Source organism: Varroa jacobsoni, unplaced genomic scaffold, assembly GCF_002532875.2.
Source record: "Varroa jacobsoni isolate VJ856 unplaced genomic scaffold, vjacob_1.0 scaffold_516, whole genome shotgun sequence".
NCBI classification, from domain to species: domain Eukaryota; kingdom Metazoa; phylum Arthropoda; class Arachnida; order Mesostigmata; family Varroidae; genus Varroa; species Varroa jacobsoni.
Genome location: NW_019213418.1, coordinates 267072 through 287012, shown reverse-complemented (window position 1 = coordinate 287012; position 19941 = coordinate 267072). Strand labels below are relative to the sequence as shown.

General features: G+C 43.1%; 1 long non-coding RNA gene across 1 annotated transcript; it reads right to left on the bottom strand.

Annotated features, from left to right (window-relative positions):
* Positions 1-12514: 12514 nt before the first annotated feature.
* On the bottom strand, positions 12515-19418 carry LOC147753409 (uncharacterized). Its single transcript, XR_015311341.1, has 2 exons — positions 17965-19418; positions 12515-17830 (listed from the first exon to the last, which is right to left on the bottom strand). It is a non-coding gene; the product is annotated as an uncharacterized LOC147753409 (long non-coding RNA).
* Positions 19419-19941: the final 523 nt, after the last annotated feature.

Here is a 19941-nt window from a genome sequence, read left to right as displayed (position 1 = left end):
CAAGATAGCGCAAATATACTTGCAATAATGTAGCTGAATAGTTTTCTCACTGTAAGCCTTCGTAGGTAATGAGCAATTTGTTATTTTATCTTGATACGAGACAAGATAATGTCGTCTCCGATGATGGGCGAATAAAGGACCCCATTGATCCGTCCGTCTGCGAAACACCAGATCTGGTAGCGATCACCACCATAATGATGATCTTGAAAAGGAGTCCTTTGTCTGCTTCGTCTGATCTCTTTGCTGACTATCTGGACGTTTTTCGTTTTAACCTTCTGCTAATGTCAATGTGGAGATTAGAATGGCGTCATACACACGGCTAGACTGAGGAACTGATCAAGTCACCCAACGCTCTCCTAAGGCTATCTCTATGCATGCGCGGCAGTACGCAGATACAACCTCATAGATAGGAACGAACTAGCGTACGTGTCTATATAAACATTTCTATCTCGTATGTATATGATTCAAGTACCAGCACCCAGGGCGCGTCTAGGATCAAGAGTTTTTCGCCCTTTAGCGAGACAGCCAAAGGATCATCGGATCGCGTGAGTCGCTCGCTTTTCGGACTGATGGACGACAGGAAGGCCCAATTCACATCAAATTTCTCCTGAACTAAACCGGCTAAAGGAACCAGGATGGTGACCAGAGATGGCTGGGTCCAAGTTTTGCCCGTCATCTGTGTCTGAGAGTTCCATCCCCAATGATACCAGGAAGATACGTGCGATAAAGTTATCCTCTTTGTATGTTGACACACACGAACAGACCACTTTTCGTCCCCAAGCGGACTCGTGTTTACTTTTGAGTAGAAAACTTCTAAAAGGAAGAAAACGAAAAATCGCCCTAGTCTCTCTTCCCCATTCTTTCACCTAAAATGTGACCGACTGAACCATCAATAGATGAGGGCGTGTCTCTGCTATGTTCACGGTCTAGTTTGTAACGTAGTTTTGTACGTATGACAGGGATCGGGCTCTAGCATATATGTATGTCAATATCATAACGGTAACATGGTTGACTATGAGAACTCTGGCCTTATCTTGTCACGCGTATACATATGTATATATATGCTCTAGCATCCGTCAGGAGTAGGATTAAATGTAGGCTTCTACTAAAATTGGCATTACCGCGACTATCAAACGTTCCGGCTCATTCAGTTGAATCGGTGTCTAGCTGGATTGAGCCGTTATTCTACTAGGCTTCGGGTAGTCGTATAGAGAAACCTGAAATAGGAAGGACCCGGAGTTCCACATCGTGGGGATACTTGTTTAAAGAAAGCTCGAGTTCTTCTCCGAAGGATCATCGTTCCGTTTCAACAAAGCAGGGAGTGGTCCTAGTCTCGAGTATCAGCTGCTGCGAGATTAAGGTGTCAACGATAATCAACCAAAAAAGGGCGTCTCCTTATCCTTCCTACTGTGGTGCTCACACCATGTTGCACTCTGTCATTGGATGAACTTGACTGCGTGGCCGCACCTGACTCGTAGGTCTGTACCAGTTGAATAAACATTACGCACAACTAACGCATTGATTCTCTCTCGTTTTCTTCATTCTTTTCTTTGCCCCAAACTGCTCTTTCTCGTACCCGCGGCATGAATTTCTTTTCGACTGACATTTGTCCTTTTCCTCTGTCCATGATTCTCCTATAGTTTTTTTTTTCTCTCTGAATACGTTTGCCTCTTTGCTCTGATTTTTCGCGTCTCTCTAGACATCGGTGCAACTCCGTGATTGCGAACAGGAGCCGATTACGATCATTCAAGTCAACGACCCTGTTCTTTGCCCGGGGTGAAGGCTCGACGCAACCCCACAGTATTTAAAGGCCTTTCATCACCTCATCCATGAGAGCGTTCCTTGTTTCTACAGTTAATCTTAACGCCGATGAAATCGATGTGGGAAAAGACGCCTGCCTCCTAGAAAGAAATCAGAAGTTTTTAATGAGTATTTTTGGGAAGTCTAAAACTCCATTGTTTTAGCGGCTGTCTCTCTTTCTCTAACGCTCTCTTATCTGCTTTTAGTGTGCGATCTAAGCGGTACGAAAATTTGAGATAGAGGTGTGAGGGCATTAGAGAGTAGCTGGTCAGCTACTTGGTCGGTGGCGAGAGGCGAGACTCGTTTGCGTTCGTGTAACTCGGCGGTAGCACTAAAAATAGCACCAATGGCCGTCGGGCCCGGCGTGGGCTGGCACGACTGAATCACGTTGCCCAGATCCTGATTTCCTAAGTAACATTCTGGGGCAGAAGAAATCGGCGACTGGATAATAAAGTGACAGAAGAAGGGACCGAGCGAGCGCGCGGGAGAGAGAGAGAGAGAAACAGGCAAGGACGAGGGAAAGAGGAGACCAAATAGAAAGAAGAACAAGCAATGAGGATAAAGAAAAATCAACGAACTCTGTATTTAAAAGCGAAACTGGAAAAAAAGTGGATCGAATTTGTCTAACAGCAGCAGGAACTACTATCAATCGAAAATAATAAACTTGATTAGGTAAGTTAGCTCAGAGGAGTTTCGCAGCACGTATCATACGTAAAAGCAAGGACCAATGGACAAGGAACAAAAAAAGTTTTTCACCTTTACAATAGTAACGTCAACTCAGAAAGTTTTATAAGAGAAAGCGCGTTTGCCATCTGATGTACGTCATTGATTTGCGAACGAGTAATGAATACTAAAAACTCGCTAAGGACAGGAGGTGATGTCAAGAGCGCATACCTTTAAAGATATATGTTTAGCAATACGTTTATAAAAAGAAAACGTTTCCTGATGTGTTTTTTGTGCAAACATAGAGCTTTAATAGGTACATATTTATATGTTGAAGAGGCCCTTTTATGCGGCGTTCATATGGATCGCCAGGGCAGAATAGGCGTTCATTGTACGTACCAATTGGGTGCCAAATATGTGAGTGAAAGAATGGCGTCGAATCCTCTTTCAATCAACACTTGACTACTCATTGCCTTTTAAGGATCAGAATGAGCTTTCAGTATAATTTTTCTAAATCAAAAACATTTTTCGATTATGACGTTTATCTTCTGACCAGTTCATTTCACAGCAGTTCTCAAAGGCACGCTGTTATCGCCTCGTATTGTCATATTGCCGTCTGAAGGTACCGCGGCTGGTCACCGTATAGCTTATGAAACCAAGTCATCGCAACGCTGACAATTTGTCACCTCGTTTGTACATCACCGATAACTAAGGCCAGCGGCCACAGTCACTAGCTGGATCTCGGCAGAAATGGTACTTGAAGCTGAGGCCCCCTCATTGTTACCGCTTCCTTCCTTCGCGCGGTTCATTGGCTTGCCATAAGATACGATGGTTAGAAGCCTCCGTTTGGGGATACGTCTAGGTAGCCAACAGCGACCGGCAGCACGAGCAGCAGTAACTTGTCTGATATAGTTGCTTTCTTTCTCTGAGCTTTTCGCTAACTGCTTTGGGAGACATCAGTCTTTCAGGATACACCCGATGAGGCTTTAAGACAGAAATGCAAACAGATAGGCCAGGAGCAAGCAGGTACGCAGGGTTGCTACGGCGTCAGGATGTCGTATCGTTCCCAGCAATTCCACTACGGTCGCTCTCGCTGGTAGATAGCCTCCATTCAGGCTAAACTCAAACTGTGTCTAGTGTGACCGAACAATGTAAACGGTAAAAGTAGTGGTGTTAAAACGGCGCCGTGATCTTTCATTGCACGAACGAAGATCTGTTGTTAGCGTTCCGGTAAGTATCGGCAAGGAACGTCGGGGTTCGGCAACCTGTAAAACATGTCTCATAGTCAACTAATCGGTATGCTACAATGTTTCGAGGACGCGAAATTCCCATCTAAGGCATAGTGTGTGCACGCAGAATTTGCTCGCGTTCGTTCGGTCGGTTGCCCCTAGCTTACACTGGACTGGATCGAGTTACGTCGCCCACAGCGGAAAATAGCTAGGTTCTATATCGTTAAATCAGGGAAAAAAGGATCTGCTTCTAGCTCGAGAAAAACCACACCCTATTTTGTATTTCTGCATGTTCTCGAATCCCCAAGCCATAGCCTGGCGAACAGTTGTCTTTGCTGGCTATAGCAGGACGCGGAAAAGCGACGATACAGTTTAGTTGCTTCGCTCTTACTTTTTAACGTACTGTAACGAGGCCGGTGAAGGCATTGAGACGAAAAACTCTCAAAGAAATGCAGCAGCCAGCAAATGAGGACTCTTCCATTTTGGCCTGCCCCAGCAGTCCTGCGACCACCGATCTCGTCCGAGCTTGGCTATCCTTATAAACGTTTTCATTGCTTCTAATCGGCTAATGACCTTCTTTCCAAGCGTTTCCTACGTTCCTTTCGCTCCCCATCCCGCAATCGCCTTGTGCCCATTTGCCACTATTTCTCCGTCTGCCGCTGAAGCACCGCCACTGCCTTCAATTGGTTTCTACATACAGTTGACTATCGACGAAGACTGCGGCTACGGGGACGACGGGTGGGCAGTGAGCCTTGAAGGCCCATGGGACCCTTCAGGTTGTAACAATGGTTTTTGATGCGCAGCGGATTGCTGTCGAATGCTACTTTTGATGATTGTAGTGGTACTGGTGGCGATGCTGTCGCAGCAAATCAAATGAATGGATCGGACGGCCAAGTACCTAAGCAGGACTATGCTTTAGGTACAGACAACACAGCCGAACACTCGCTGGATGATGACGACCACATAGATTTTTACCTCTGCTACTGCTACCAAGTCCGGCTACGAAATTCTGAAGTTAACAAGAACCGGCCGCCTTTGCTTTTTTGCGACCTTTCAATACTATACGAATGCATAGATATGTACACTGGTGTGCAACAGCGCTCAAAGGTTGTTTGCTTCTCTCCCTCTCTCTCTTTCTCTCTGGCTGTTTCTGATGCGTATACATGCCTTCTCCCTATATCTTCTATAAATTCTCAATTAGCCACAGAATAGATAAGAAAGTTAGTCACCCAGAAGGTTCAGCCAGTAAGCAATTGGGTAGCCATGTCATGTTCTGTCGGTCATGGCTGCTAATTGCAGGCCCCATGTCTGTACATATTCGAGAGAAACCAATCTAGTCGAGGATCATTAAATGAAGACCGACGTAGCTCCATGCCGTCAAGTGGACGTCACCAGCAGATTGCACCGGTTAGCATAGTCATAGCTAGTCATCAGCTCACGCCTGCCTTGTCATCTACCGAGGAATCAACGCCAGAACAGGGAGAAGCGAATATGAGCGGTCTTAATGCGGAAAAAAGCTAGTTTGGAAGAGAATCTGAAGGGCAAAGAGAGCTTGTGCAAACTCGTCCGACAGAATGGAGACAGATCTATGGAGCCTTCTAAATAAGTCTGACATTTCCAAAAAGGAGCCAGTTACTAACTCTAAGGACATGATCTTAACAACCGAATACGAACAAACAAACTTGGTAGCATTTCGACTATGACCTTGGCTGTGTGTGTATCTCTAAGAATGATTTATAATGTAAGAAAGTCTGGAGTATTATAAACATACTATAGAGTCAAGAGGGCTATAAAGGAAAGTAGCGTTTGGTTATTAATTTTAAGGCCAACCAAATGCTGAAATGCAGTACGTCAGCACTATGTGATATGACAAGAGCTGAAGATTCAACTTTCAAGAACCCGCATTTGTTAGATATTCTCATGGAATTTTAATGCCTTTTAAAGCGATAAGCAAGCAGCAGCAAACTGGAAAAAAGGTTTTATATCATGGCTCCTTACTTTTTTAAATGAGCATCACTGTTTTTTTTGAAAAAGCGCATATTTTTAGCTTCCGGGTATCGTTGACGGCCGTATTGTCACTCGTAAACTCTGTTTTAAGGGAGCGCCCGGCTTCAGTCGATACCCTCGTTTTTCTAAAGTATATTCTATTAAAAATGGTCTAAAATGTTAAAATGGTGTTAAAAGGCTAAAATGGTAAACGCGACAAACGATAACGTATCCCTTTATATATATATACGCCTGGATCGATTTCAAGACACGCGCACTTCGCTACCCTACGATACAACTATTTTCCACCTTTATCTATTTGCGATAAGGTATAATATGGACGTGTGAGATGGCTTGCGCATCCACTTGGTTTCGCTGAAGGAAAGAATTTCAGAAAGAGGGAATATAACTCACTTCATGCCCTGCTTATTTTGTACGACCGTTTTTAGTCTATGCTTGGTGGAAAATATACATACAGTTAAGTACTGCTATTTCTGGCCCATAAAGCAAATAATGTCATGAAAAGGAGATTTGCGAGACGCGCCCATTGGTTTCAATGATTCAGCGTGTGGCCAGTCATTTAAACAAAGAGCGTTGCTTAACCGTTGTCGTCTGACTTGTCGGGCGCGGTCGCTCGCTTTATACGTTACGTCCAACAGCGGACAAAAATGTAGCCACCTCCTTCTGGCGCCGGGGGGCGACGCACACGTCTCCGTTGCCGTAGGCTTGCTTAGAGGATTAATAGAGCCAATCTTGTCATCTCGAACCCCCTCTGTCTATGTCTTTCACCGTCTCTAAGCAAACAAAACACTGAGTAGTTTCCTGCAGAATAAATAGGCTTCCAGTAACAACAGCGACCGGCTATGGCAATCTCCTGTAATACATTGGGATTCCTCGCTAATTCACAACTGGCAGAACGAAGCCGCTGACGATGCGAAGCTAGAAAGCGAACTTGGTAATCGTTCAGATAGATGAAGCATCGAAGTCATAAAGCCATGTCGCACACCCTCGAATTACCGCGACAGGTTCACTGAGAACGAAAGCCGCCGGTCGCCTTGTCTCCCATGCGTCCGCTCGTCTCCCAACAATAGCAATCATAGTAAACTCAGCAAGAGACAGCCGAAACATTACTAAACCAGCATTCACCACTTCTTGTACTGCTGATGCGGTTGCTGTCGTTTATATTGCTGTTGCTGCTGAGGTTGCTTCTGAAGACGACTCTCTAAAATGACGCCAGCTCTGGCCCAAGATCAGCCCCACCCAACAAGGTTCCTCGCGAAGCTTAGGTTAGTTTAGGGTGGCAATGATAACATACTAGTGAGCTAGTAAGACGCTAGCCTGAGCTGCGGCAGAGCAATTCAGAAGGATTCTTGCGTTGATCCGGTTTCATAGAATATCGTCGTCGTTGCCGCCACTACTGCTGAAGCCAGATCGTGCGCAGCAGAGTGGGACACATGGGGACGGCAGCAGCTAGCAATAACGTACGAGCATATACCCAGGCGCGTATCTGGCTGATACAGCCTATACATATGGACGCCGTCACTCAAAAAAAACCAGTAATACAGCGACTGCAGCCCACAGGTGTATTTCAGGTTCTCGGACTAACCAGACAGATTACCGACCGAGATAGACTTAAGAGTTGAGAGGTCTATGTAGAACAGACCGCAAGCGCTGTATCCATCATTGCTTGCGCTGCCGCTTCGGTCGAAGTCGACGAGCAGACAATGAATGGTGGTAGCAGCGCTGATCGCAGAAGATGCCGTCTTCCTATTTGCGACTATTCCATTTCAAAATCGGTACATGATTTTTGGATTCTTCAAGGCTCTTTCTACCGTTATTTTCTTTAGCTTAGAAGTTTCGAGCAGCGGGTAATGCTGATACGTTCCAGACACCGAATCCACCTTGCTAGCGTCACTGTTTCTGTGTCTCCCTCAGGCATTCATTCGGAGCAGCGGGGGAAACAGCTCTAACAGCGAGATACTTTCGGCTATCTACCCAAAGCCTATATCCTCTCTATAGCGCCCTTACCATCACTTTCCTAGCTACCTTCATTCAAACCCGGTTGCGACGTTTTTTTGTCGTTTTCATTTCAACAGGCGTTCGAGACTCATTAATTTCCAGTCTTGTTCCAGCGGTAGCAGTACCAGTCGAGTACATGCTCCGCTCCCCTGATTTATATTATATAGCATGTAAGTTGCGCTTCCCACATGCCTCTTCTCTCTTCTCCACACTCCCTCTCCAAGCGTACTAATGTTTTCTATTGCGCAGGTTTGTTACTGCGTGTCGAAAGAATCTCTTCTAGCGCCAGTGCCCCATAACTAAGCTGGCCACATCCATGCGGAAGATCTATATAGTCAGACAGAGCTAAAAGAAGATTACCTGAGACTCCTATTGCCGTTGCCGCTAACAACAACGTAACGAAAAACAAGCACGGTCTCAGGAGCTCACGACATACGTACACGCTTAAGAACCTGTAAGGATGGACTACAAGATGGAATTCGTTGTCGCCAACTTATACTAGAATATATATATATATATATATATATATAGAGAGAGAGAGAGAGAGAGAGAGAGAGAGAAATAAATAGCTGTTTGATACGTATACGTATTATATATGGTGTATCGGTCGTTGTCACATTTGATGTTTTTTGGTAAAAATCCACAAGAAGATGAGGTGGAGCTGACTTAATCGAGATCGACGCTATATAGACGCCATCGATGTCAGTCCTAGTGGCACCGCCACTGGGTAACGATTGTCTGGGAATCTTATCTCGACCCACATATGCTGCCGATCTCTTTGTCTCGGCAACAGCTATCAGCAGTTCAGTTTGATAGACAAAATTGTTAACAGGCGTTTAAGATGTTGTCACCAGAAGTTGATGAGAGACAAATGACCGCGCATCAGACATCTATCTGATTATATCTCTCTGATAGTAGTACTAGATGTAGCCTTATAGTTGTAGCAGCGACGGCTTTACTTGTCTGTGCAATGGAATCTATGCTCCGTGCCGTGTTTTTGCTATAGCATAAGGGTCTTTCGGTATTAGGGAATAACAGTCCACAGGTAAATATCGATACATGTTTCAATGACATCACTTGCTCTGGTTAGAATGGTATCTACTCAACTAGCGGCATGTCGATTGTGGCGAAAGGCATCAATGCTAGATCCGAACTACCAGGTTGCTGTTTCGGGCACTCACCAGACTAAAAAGGCTTCCCCTCAATGCCGACTGGCATTTGAAAATCTTGCCTTGTCATTCTTAATGGTAGTAGACAGCTCGGGTTGGGCTTAACTTTGCTAGCAAGTTCCCGTTTTTTCGCGTTTGACCAAGATTCTTTTGCTTTTCTGTTCCTATCTGTCTCTAGCGAGTTTAACTGGATTTCGCCATGCATGCGCCTCTGGTCTTTTTTTCTCTTGAGAAAAACTTGTAGTATCGCAATATGGAGATGACATTACATTTCGTCAATAAAGATAAATGAAAGACTGGTTCTTTCTTTTTTTGTCAATGAACGAGATTCGACAGAAGAGTGATTACCCATCACCACGCGCGGTTCCTCAGTATAGGTCGATTTTTTATTAGAGCATCCGCCTAAGGCCATATTTTTTTCATCCACCGATTCACTCGCCTATTGACCCACTTGATCTGTTTGGGCCACATGCCGAAGCAATGTTGTGGGAGCGGAAAAACTCTCATATTATTGGATGTGGGGGGGGGGCAGCACTTACCGCCCAATCACGATTATAATCGTTTGTCATACTCGCGGCTGAGTTTACGATCCATGTATAGGTACCATCACGTAACTTCATGCAATTAACACAGAGCAATAATTTAACAAAATTAAATAAAATATTACTTCTTATATGTTATTCGGTATACCGCTGTCACTGAACCGTAATGCTTATGTTGTTCTTAAGATAAGCCTGATTAGCCGATAAGTAAATCAATGTTCGTACATTCGAAACTATTTTTTGCACAGCAAACTTTTTTCCTACATAGAGTAGACCTTTTACTGACGTCAGCAAGGGTATCAGTACTAAGGCCACCGGCTGGCTAGGTCCTTCACTTCGGTGATGTCTTTAATAGTTCTCTTAACGGATACAAGCTGCGTAGGAAAAGGTTTCCGTATCCTAGTTATTCCGATTAATACATCGGTTTATGTGGCCAGCTTGGCTGCTGCTGTAGGCTGTTCGAGCCTTAATGAACAAAGAAATTTAATAAAATAAGTTCACGTTAAAAATAAAATAAATAGTAGAATAAAGTAAAATAGTAAAATGGGATCGTTTTCCAAGCCATTGGTATTTTACCGCAGAATAGGCACCGCAGAATGTTAACTACTTAGGCATTTTTAGATCTTCTCACAGTCAGCGATACAGGCTCGCGTTCGGGCGGGCGTTTAAATGCGACGTTTTTCGTTACGAAAGAGTTTTTTAAACTAATGGAATTGAGTAAAACGAAATTTTCGCCAACAAAAACGTCTGCATTCGTCAAAAGCAGAATGAGACGTGGGTGTGCTTATCACAAAAACGTAATAAACTCTAACGCGCTAATCTAGGGTTTTCTTTGGAGTTTTCCTACTCATGGGAATGGCTTGTACAAACGTGGGAGCGACCGACCGACCGACCGACCGACCGACCGACCGGCCGACGCTAATGAGAAACACGTGCGCTATTGTAATGTTTTATATTTGCATAGATTGAAACTAGACTATTTTTAATCGGCAGTTACGGGTTATAAATGACGAGACCTAGGAAATTCTGTTAAGTTAGATAGTTTACCTGCAGGATGGAATATTTTACATTTTATCAAGCTGTAACAGTAGGTGCTATTAAACAAAATGGAAATCACACGTGCGTTACACCTCGCCGTGTTATGTTCCCATGCCGATTGCTCAGTAGATTTTTCTTCTAGGGTTTCTATTTTTTCCGTAGGGTTCTATTTAAACAAGAGGCAAATCCAACAATTTTTTCTCCTGCACATGGGCACACAGCCACTAAATGATGCGCGTGCATAGGACAACATCGGCGTTCGCCGTTAACTGATTGAGCGCGCGGGCGGAAAATGAACGTTTATTTACCTAGTTTGTGTATGTTTGTAAATGAAAACGTTGTCAAAATGGACATAGAAAAGGTTCATGCGAATCATGTTATTCTATCATGCTCTGTCCAAGCATAGCACTTATTTATCGCAAATGATGGAAAAAGCTGCACGATTTTCTAGGAGAACGCTTCCATCCGATCCTTGATACGTATTTTCAAGGTAGTAACCATGAGTAAGCTCTTTCAAGCAGACGCCTCGAACTTCGTTGCTCTCCTGATAACCATGAACAAGCTTCGCCTATAACAAAAGTATAAAACCGGAATAAAAATTACCTACTTCTAACCTAGCTCATTTCACGTGATCGTTATCGTGGTGATCTCCGTTATCGTCCTAGTCGGCATCAGCAGTGACGCCAGTAACAGCAGCATCGCCACGCAAGAAGCATACGATTGATGCGAGGCACGCTGACGTTGCGTCTGCGGTGAGAAGGTGCTGAAACGGCTTGTTGAATGAAAAATATCGTACTACGTTTATATGTGTCTGTGCGTTATGTATACGCTTACCCCCTTCGCTGGGCTTCTGTTTGAATCCCGATTACCCGCATCGCGCGCTATTGCGTTGCATAAACAACATGCCGTTACGGCTACGTTGATCTCAGCCTGCAATCGATTACCAGTGTTTGTTTAATATATGTCATCTTTGAAATTCAACTGGGGTTCACCAGACAGATACGCAAGTTGAAGGGGTTAGACGAAAACATTTATCGACAGGCACGATCGAAATCTATCATATATGCTACTAATCTGCTTCGACCGTTTCTGATCGCTAATGAAATCGATATGCCGATAATGCCAAGACAGAACGTAATAGCGGCAGTAGCGGTTACATGAGTACTGATGATACTGAGCACACAGCTCCCTATAGCTACCGCGCAAGGTCAGGCGGGGCTTTCTGCGGCTAGAAACGGTAGACGAATGCGGGATTTTGCTGATTTATAGGATCCAACTAGATTTAGCTGTATCGTAAAGGAAGACCCGGTTCTGTATGGCATAAAAAAAAACTGCGGCCAGAAAACATTGCTTCCTAAATCTACTCGTTAATGAAAGCATGTGTACATGTGAAACCTTTACTTCAAAAATGATCAGGAAGGAAAGAAAGACAACAAAGGGAAGACGAAAGACTCGACGCAGTCATGAGGGGGTACCATGATAATCAACCAGGGGAGTGTAAGATCGTTGAAAAATCCGTTGTGCGTGTTTCGACATCGCATCGTTTATTATTGGACAGCAGTTGTCGGTTACCAGTTATTGCGTAATATGCAAAAGGAAACGACATATCAAAAAAACAGTATGGTAGTAAGAGAAGTCATTTGATGTTTTCAGAGTGCTTGCTTTAACTAGGGACGACTGGAAACCGCTAGTGGCGAACAAAGAAATTAACTAATCTAGCAATTTTGAGGCTATGGTTGGGCAAGCAATGTAGTTATTAGGTAACGTATCCAAATCTATAGCATAGCGTATTTGCATCGCTAATCTAACTACAGCATAAATTTGTAATAATTTCTACCTATCCTCAAATGCATGTTATCGAAAAGAAAAAAAAACGCGCTTGGAAACAAGCGGAGAAGCATGATTTAAATTAAATCTCTAAGAGGGAAAGAGTTATCCGCATCAGAAAGCGTTCCCAAGCAAGAATTGTTCACATTTGGTGCAGGGGGAGACGATCCTTGTTACCTTTCACGGTGTTCCGGTGATCTATCCGTATATGTTATTTACCTAAAATCAAACGCCGTCAACCTGAGTGTCCCAGACAGTCTTTATTGATTATGATGTTGTGTCGATATCGATAGATTAGTGGAGCATCGTCGGATCGTTTGCCACCTTCAGGCATCAGATGAGAGAATAAATGAAAGTTTGAAACGTTGGTTATCGACAGTCTTCAAAACCGTCCCAGTTAAGGTAGAATGCCCTTGCAGCGTTATAGCTATGGAGCCTACCTCGTGAGTTAATATATAAACTACTACCAAGATTCGGAAGCTCGTTGATTGGTTATACGGTGCTGCTTCCAGCTGCTAGCCCTTTTCTATTTGGTCTTCATTATTTGTACAGTTACTCTTTATTTGGCCCTATTTTGGCACATATACATTAGCGCATCTGTTAGAATCGAATGTGCCCATATTGGAGAATGAAAAAACCTATAACGTCATGTGTATGCGCGTGTGTGTAACTGCATAGTATGAAACGTCCTGGCGTGACAACAACCTGGATTGATAGCAGCTACGGGTGACTAAGCAGGTTTGTTAGGTCTAGCGGCGCGGCAAAGCAGATTGCGGTGCAACGTGACCGGTACAGCTGGCCCTGTATGAACCCCTTTGTGTTGGCACGGTCTGAGAGATAATGCACGCTTGCATCGTAATTATAGCACTCTATCCTTGTCTATCTGTGTCTCACTGCTATCACCAATGACGTTACGTATTAATAGATAGTATATTACGTGATAGACGTGAAATGGTACCGTTACATTCTATTCGCTCAGCATCATATAGTTTATATAGCTTAGATGACAACTATATTCATACGAGCTTTTTAATTTGTGGTTTTTCGTTAATCATTTTGCTAGCAGTTTCACGCCTGCGCACTAATTTATACTAAAAATAAAATAATATCGTATAAAATTATTTCGGTTATAATTAAAAGTTCGCTGAAGTGACAAGCAGCCTGTAGATACACACGCATTTGTAATAAGTAGATATCACGAAGATCTCTATGTTAGCGTTTTATCGCAGAGATTATACTCTGCGTGTCAGCCATGTCATCGATTTTTAACTTGTTGCTCGTCGGAAATAAACCGCAAACGGTACTTGGAACAAAAATCTTTTCTAATAGACGATCTATATCTACACACATATCTTCTCATGCTACATTCGAGTCATGTGGGTGTCGTTTCGGCCGTGGGTCAGTCGATTGCCCAGTTCGAACTGTCCCAGCTTAGCTAGGCATGGCTTTCCTCTTAGTGAACTAGAACTATTTCCTAGTAATTCAGAGCGCTTGATGTAAATCGACACATATGTTGTGTAGATTCTGCACATAGTAGACGGCAGGTGTAAAGCCTAGCAAAAAAACAGTTGCTCCCCTTCTTTTTCCATCTGCGTAGTATGTGGTGTTTTTCGATAGTGGCCCTGCTGGTTTACGGTTGTTGGCAGGACCGCTTTCATGTTCGCTTAGCCCCACATCGGCGATCTACTATTTGCATCAGATGAACGGTCTATCCCACCTTACCATTATAGCCAGCAACGGTGTCATCGCCGGATCTGGCAGCCAACTTTCCTACTCGAAATATTGTCTCATACCGTTTGCCTACTTCCCCGTACTGGATTCAATTTTCACTTGCATTAACCCATCTCTTTCCGTATATGTATGTCTGCCTGTATACGTGTTAGTGTGTATACATTACCGCTCCTGTTGAGCATTTGTTTAACGAACGCGCTCCCGTTACACCCACATCGGTACTTGCTAGTCTACCTCTACACAAAACGGTAACACTGACTCTAAAGCAGGCTGTGAATGATGTATTACGTAATAATTGTTTCCGTCGTCAGAAAAATAGGAAAAAAAGTGAGCTCGGGAGATCTAAAAGGGGCAAGTCTAACAGTTGCAGTGGTAGTAGTAGTCGACACGAGCAATAAGTCAGTTTAGCTGAAATCGGCTCAATTACAGATACAGCCGAAGTCCGTGTACTAGTAATGGCGGACGATTGACCCCATGCACTCAAATTTCGAGGCAACATCATCAGATACTTCCGTGCTAAGCTTATTAACGAAGCGGGTGAACAGACGCTAAAAACACAAGTAGCAGTAATAATAATGGCAAACAAAAAAACAGTCACCGCATAATAAGAAATTGCTTGAGAACTGCGAATCGATTATTGTTATGGGACGGCTACCGTATTCATGGAAAGCTTCTGCCCGACGGCTGTGGGTGTCTGCTTGTTAGACATGAAATGAGACAAAGGGCACATTATTTGTAAATGCGCACCCATCGAGAAGCACATTTGTGCTATAAGCCTGGCTTCGCCTCCATCAATGAGCTGTTTAGTTCTCTGCTCTTGTGGACCGTATGCCGGCTACTGGTTATAAACCTCTATTACACATGTCCTCATAGCCTGCTCCTATCAGGCCCGCTGCTGTGCGTGAGCATGTATCTTTATAAGTGTGTATCTATCTGTTTGTTTATTTTTCAATGGCGGTTCATTGTTGTCAGTGGCATCGATGTCGCTTGTTGTTTTCATGCTTGTCTGCTAGATTCCCGGTGGGTAGGCACGTAATAGCTTCTGTTCACTTCCGAACCCGATCAGGGCCGTTTGATCGTTGGCCTGGCGTTTAACTACGCCACACAGTAGAAAGAATAAGAAAAACAAGCAACGGGAGAGTACATAAAAAAGCACTAAGTGGCATGTTCAGCGATATCACCGAACTACTGCTACTGTTATAGCTAGAACGGCAAGTGATGCAGCATCCCGTACTCCTGACTAACCACCGACCACGACCAAGACATATTTATTGCCGATACGGATTGCTCGCTTTTGGCGCTCCGCCGGGAGACACCAGATACGTAGGCGTCTTACTTCACGCTAATATTTCATGCAGCGACCATTATTACTTTTTCAAAATTGCTTCTTCATCTTCACATATATACACTGGGTGGCACGTCTAAATTGACAACTGTTTCTACACTTTACTTTTAAACAAAAACATATACTTCAGCGACATAATTTGTATGTGATCACTTCTGATGGCCATATTCGTTCAATATAACCACCATTTATCGTCATCATAACTTTATGTCGAGTTTTAAACTACTCACTTGGCAGTTTCTTTTTTTATTACGCAGTTAATTTAATTTCGTATGGAATCCGCAAATAGTAACCGTGTGATACGATATCGGTAAGTATAACCTCGCTGAAGCTTTGCTTGCATACGCGACCTACAAATAGTTCTAGCAAAATTAAATTTTCGGCCGATAGCAAGTCAAAAGACGAAAAAAAGCGCAAAGGTTCAGTTAGCTGACAAGTTCAGAAGGTCTCAAAAATCTATAGGATTGTGTTACTTGGACGGCCTAATTGACGATAGATATCCCCATCCTTGCAACGGCTATAAATTTCTGCGTCAAAACTTATAATGCGTGAACAAGTGCTTATAAAGTCACTTTGTTAAATACTCGAGCCCCTTAATTCTAAGCCATATTAAGGATCCTCGGGTTTGTCTCATGGGTGTCATCGCATGATTTTTCAAAAGCGGCACGAAAACTGACCATATAACGCAGACCATCGATTTGAGTTAAAAAGTTCTAAATTTTTATGAGAGTTGGCCTAGCTTGATTATGCTGAGTAATAGTTGATTGTTACTCAAGTTCTGAAACAGACACCCTACTTTTCGCTATTTCGAGCTTGTATTATACACTATATTAACAATGAAACGGTTGCCAGCCGCCATATTTGCTTTATTTCTGTACCAGATCCTTGATCCGCAACGAGCTTTGTTAATTGTAACTGTTCGGCGGACTTTATAATAGCTGTCAGGCCGCGAGTTGGATGAGTTTCATTTTTGAAATGCGGAACTGCCGTTTATTGATTCTTACTTGTAGTAAGTACTTGGGCGCGAGGAACTCGCGTTGGGACCCTCTGGCCGAGCTCATATTTTGCTCATAGGTTTTTTGCATCGTATCTATATGTCTGTTTGTCTCTGTGTGTAAACTGCGGCCGCCCTCTTACGCTTTTACGTATTCGAATATATATATATGCATACGCCTGAACTGAAGCAAACGTCCTTCTTGATGGTTGCAAATCCCTTCCTACTACAATGCGTTTTCTAAATTCCGTCCTACTCGTCTTTCGTCAGTCCGTCGTTGACAGTGACAATTGTAATGTCATTTGTGGCATCTCTGGCCGTCGTACGTTCTATAAAGCTTAAACTCTGCAACCTCACAGAAGGGACCGGCTTTTTCTTTTGCTGGTGTTCTACCTTTAAGTGGCGCGCGCTTCCATGTCGTTTCCTTACCTCGTGTGTACTTAGGTAAGTCACAAGACGGAAAAGATAAAAACAACAACACGATCAAGGAACAACGAAAAGAGCTCAGAGGTAACGAACGAGTCATGCCACGAAATAACTGCCAGAGCAACGTGATCACTTCGGCAAGAGTGATAGAAATGTGTCAACGATCTGTTTTTGTCGTCGCCGCCGCCGCCGCCGCCGCGGCGGCTACCACTTACTGCGCCGCTTTCGAATGTTGCCCGGCCCAAACATCGCTGTCCGCTGTCAAATGTTGTGGTTACGTTGACGACAGGGTCGGTCGAGAAAGATTTACATTGATCCTCGTAGTTCTCACTCTGGCTTCCACTCCCGTAATCATTGCCTTCTCGATCCATCCCTTTATACGAAAAAAAAAAAATCGATGCACACTTTGTCGGCATGACGTTGAGCGACGGGCACGGTGCGCATAGGTTTACAACGGCTGCAGCAGAGACATCAGTGGTGACATTACCGCTATCACCCGCAGAGCGTGGAATGTCGATCTTCTTCCCTGATCGATATCGTTGGGTAGCCTTTGTCGCCCTTGCAGTTGTTGATCGTTTTTGTCACCGGGGCGGAGATGAAGACGGCTGGCACAAAGACGAACAGAACGATAACACCGAGCGCGACAACGCCAGCCAGCCATCCTCGATCAACTGCCGTGCTAGCCTATACTAACCTTGCGAATATCGCCGGACGTGTCTGTTTGCGAAGGGGCGTCGGTCAGAAGCCACACTATTCACGATTGCGTAATAGAGCCAATGAAACGCGGAAACAAAGCCAGACGTCCTTAACTTTGTTCGGCGCTCCTCTAGCGGCGGTCGGGAAATACTGAAATCCGCAGTAGCCTACTTAAGCGCAACTTTCTCGAACCGCTGACTACGAGCACTAGAAGTAGTGAGTGATAGAGGAAAAGCGAGACGCATTTAAGGGGTCGCTTCAGTCGAGACGATAACCATCAGCCCTCGTTGGCTACTCATAGCATAGGCACTCACAGAAACGCCCACTCACAATCCAAGAAACATTCGATTTCAGGCGCGGGAAGCCTACAAACACGCAAGGATACGTAGCATAAGGCAAAAGTACATTATTAGGTAATTATAAATATAAAAAAGCGCAAACAACGACAGTTAGAATGCGTCTGTTATTTAACATTGATGGACATGTTCAATATACTGACTGATATTCGTCGCGTGACGAGAATTTTGAGAGATGTAAACTGATTCAGTAGAGCTGACTTTTTTTGTGATTAGTGATTTGTGTGACGGTGATTTGTGTTGAGATACTTCACGGGTAGATTAAGTCTTAATGCAGATCGTGACCTGTAAGTAGATAAGCCAACAACGTAGAAATTACTATCTGCATATAGAGAGCAATCGCTGCTCCACTTTAATGGATATTCGTTTAAAAATGTAATAAAGGGCAAAGTGATTATATACTTACAGAAACAGATAGCAAACGACAAAGTTTCTTGAGTCGCGGCCGTAATCAATCGATAAAGTAAAGATATACATTAAAAATTCATGTGAAGAAATAAATATTAACGAAGAACTGTACCGTAATGTGTGGACAAGTATTGCAAGCTTAGAAAAAAAATGTAAAAATGGCCACGTTGAGCGTTTACGTAACTTCGTACTCACTGCTGTAACGCCGTCATTATCGATTAATAAACACATTCAATTATTTCAATCGTTGTCTGCGCTTCTTATCTTCTTTCCATGCAAACGACGATTTCCACACTTATTCTCACATCCACTTTAACTTACTAAGCTTACTTCTTTCAAAGGTTTAAGCTTAGTTGCACTTCTACTTCTTGCTCCGTAGGCACTATATGCAGCAAGAACAAGATGGGATATGATCTATTTATGTGAAGACAGAAATTTAAGCCAAATTATCAGAGGAAAGAATACTATATTTAACATTTTATAGCAACGGATCAGTATGTTTTATTTATTTTTTGTTAAAGCTCTATCGCTTCTTTCTGCTTTGAACGAGCTCTATAGAAGAAAGCTACTCGAAATAGTTTTTTTATTGTAGCCCCATTTCGTGAGATTATACAGATGCATATTCATTGATAAGCAGCAACTACGACACTTTGTCACCGATTAACGTTTGACGACTTAAATTCGTCCGAGTCTTCAAAAAAAAACCCCTATCCAGGAGGCATAACTCTGAGCCAACGATAGAACGGCTATATGCCATATTTTCGCTGAAACACTAAATCGGATGTCGTCAATGCCACTTCACGTTCAGCTTACTTCCATAACATTTGTGTGAAAAAAAAAACAAATTTATAAATATGTGTTTGTATGTGAGAGACTCTACAGGTAGAGCTCAAGTACGCGCACAGCTCGTAGCAACTAGAAAATCAAATTTTTAGGATGTATTAATTCGATTGTTGTTGTTCATTATTGCATACAATAGAACATTTTTGAATGAAAATAGTTATTGAGCTAAATGAAAAGCTGGTTACAGGCAGTAGTGCCTATTACGGGCTTGTTGACCTGGTTAAAAATTGCTATAACTTTATTAGGACCCGGACACTGTAAACACTATCGAGCAGTGACTATTTTATACAAATATTCATAGGAGCATACGCACGTAATATCAAAGCAACATATTTCAAATAAGTATGCCCACGCTATGGGAGTAATAATAATAATAAAAAAAAAAAAAATATATATATATATATATATACATAGAATAAAGAAGTGTAGCCTAATTTATTAAAATGAAAAGTTTTTCTTCTTTAATGAACATTTACTGTACGCGACAATTCTGTAAAAAATGGTTTAATAAATAATAATAGTTTTATGTCTCATCGCTCGCTCGGTTCTACACAACTCTGGCGAAACGAAATTTTCTGGCGGACGTTATAGAAGTTGTCAGAAGTCGGAGGGTTGGTGCTCTAGCGACTGCTGGAGCAACAAACTACATATAAATGCTAAACGTTCGTATTACGGGATAAATGAGCTTTCAGAATTCTTAATCAGGGGTCATACGACCATGGGCAAGGGTTTTGATCCTTGTCCTCATGCGGAATTGTGTCTAGCAGTTTCGTTCACTTTACCCAAGACCAACTTTAAGTCAAATGGCCGTTGTGGCTGATGAAAGTGAAAACGCTTTGCAGTCAAATATGTGCCTTATTAGTTGCTAC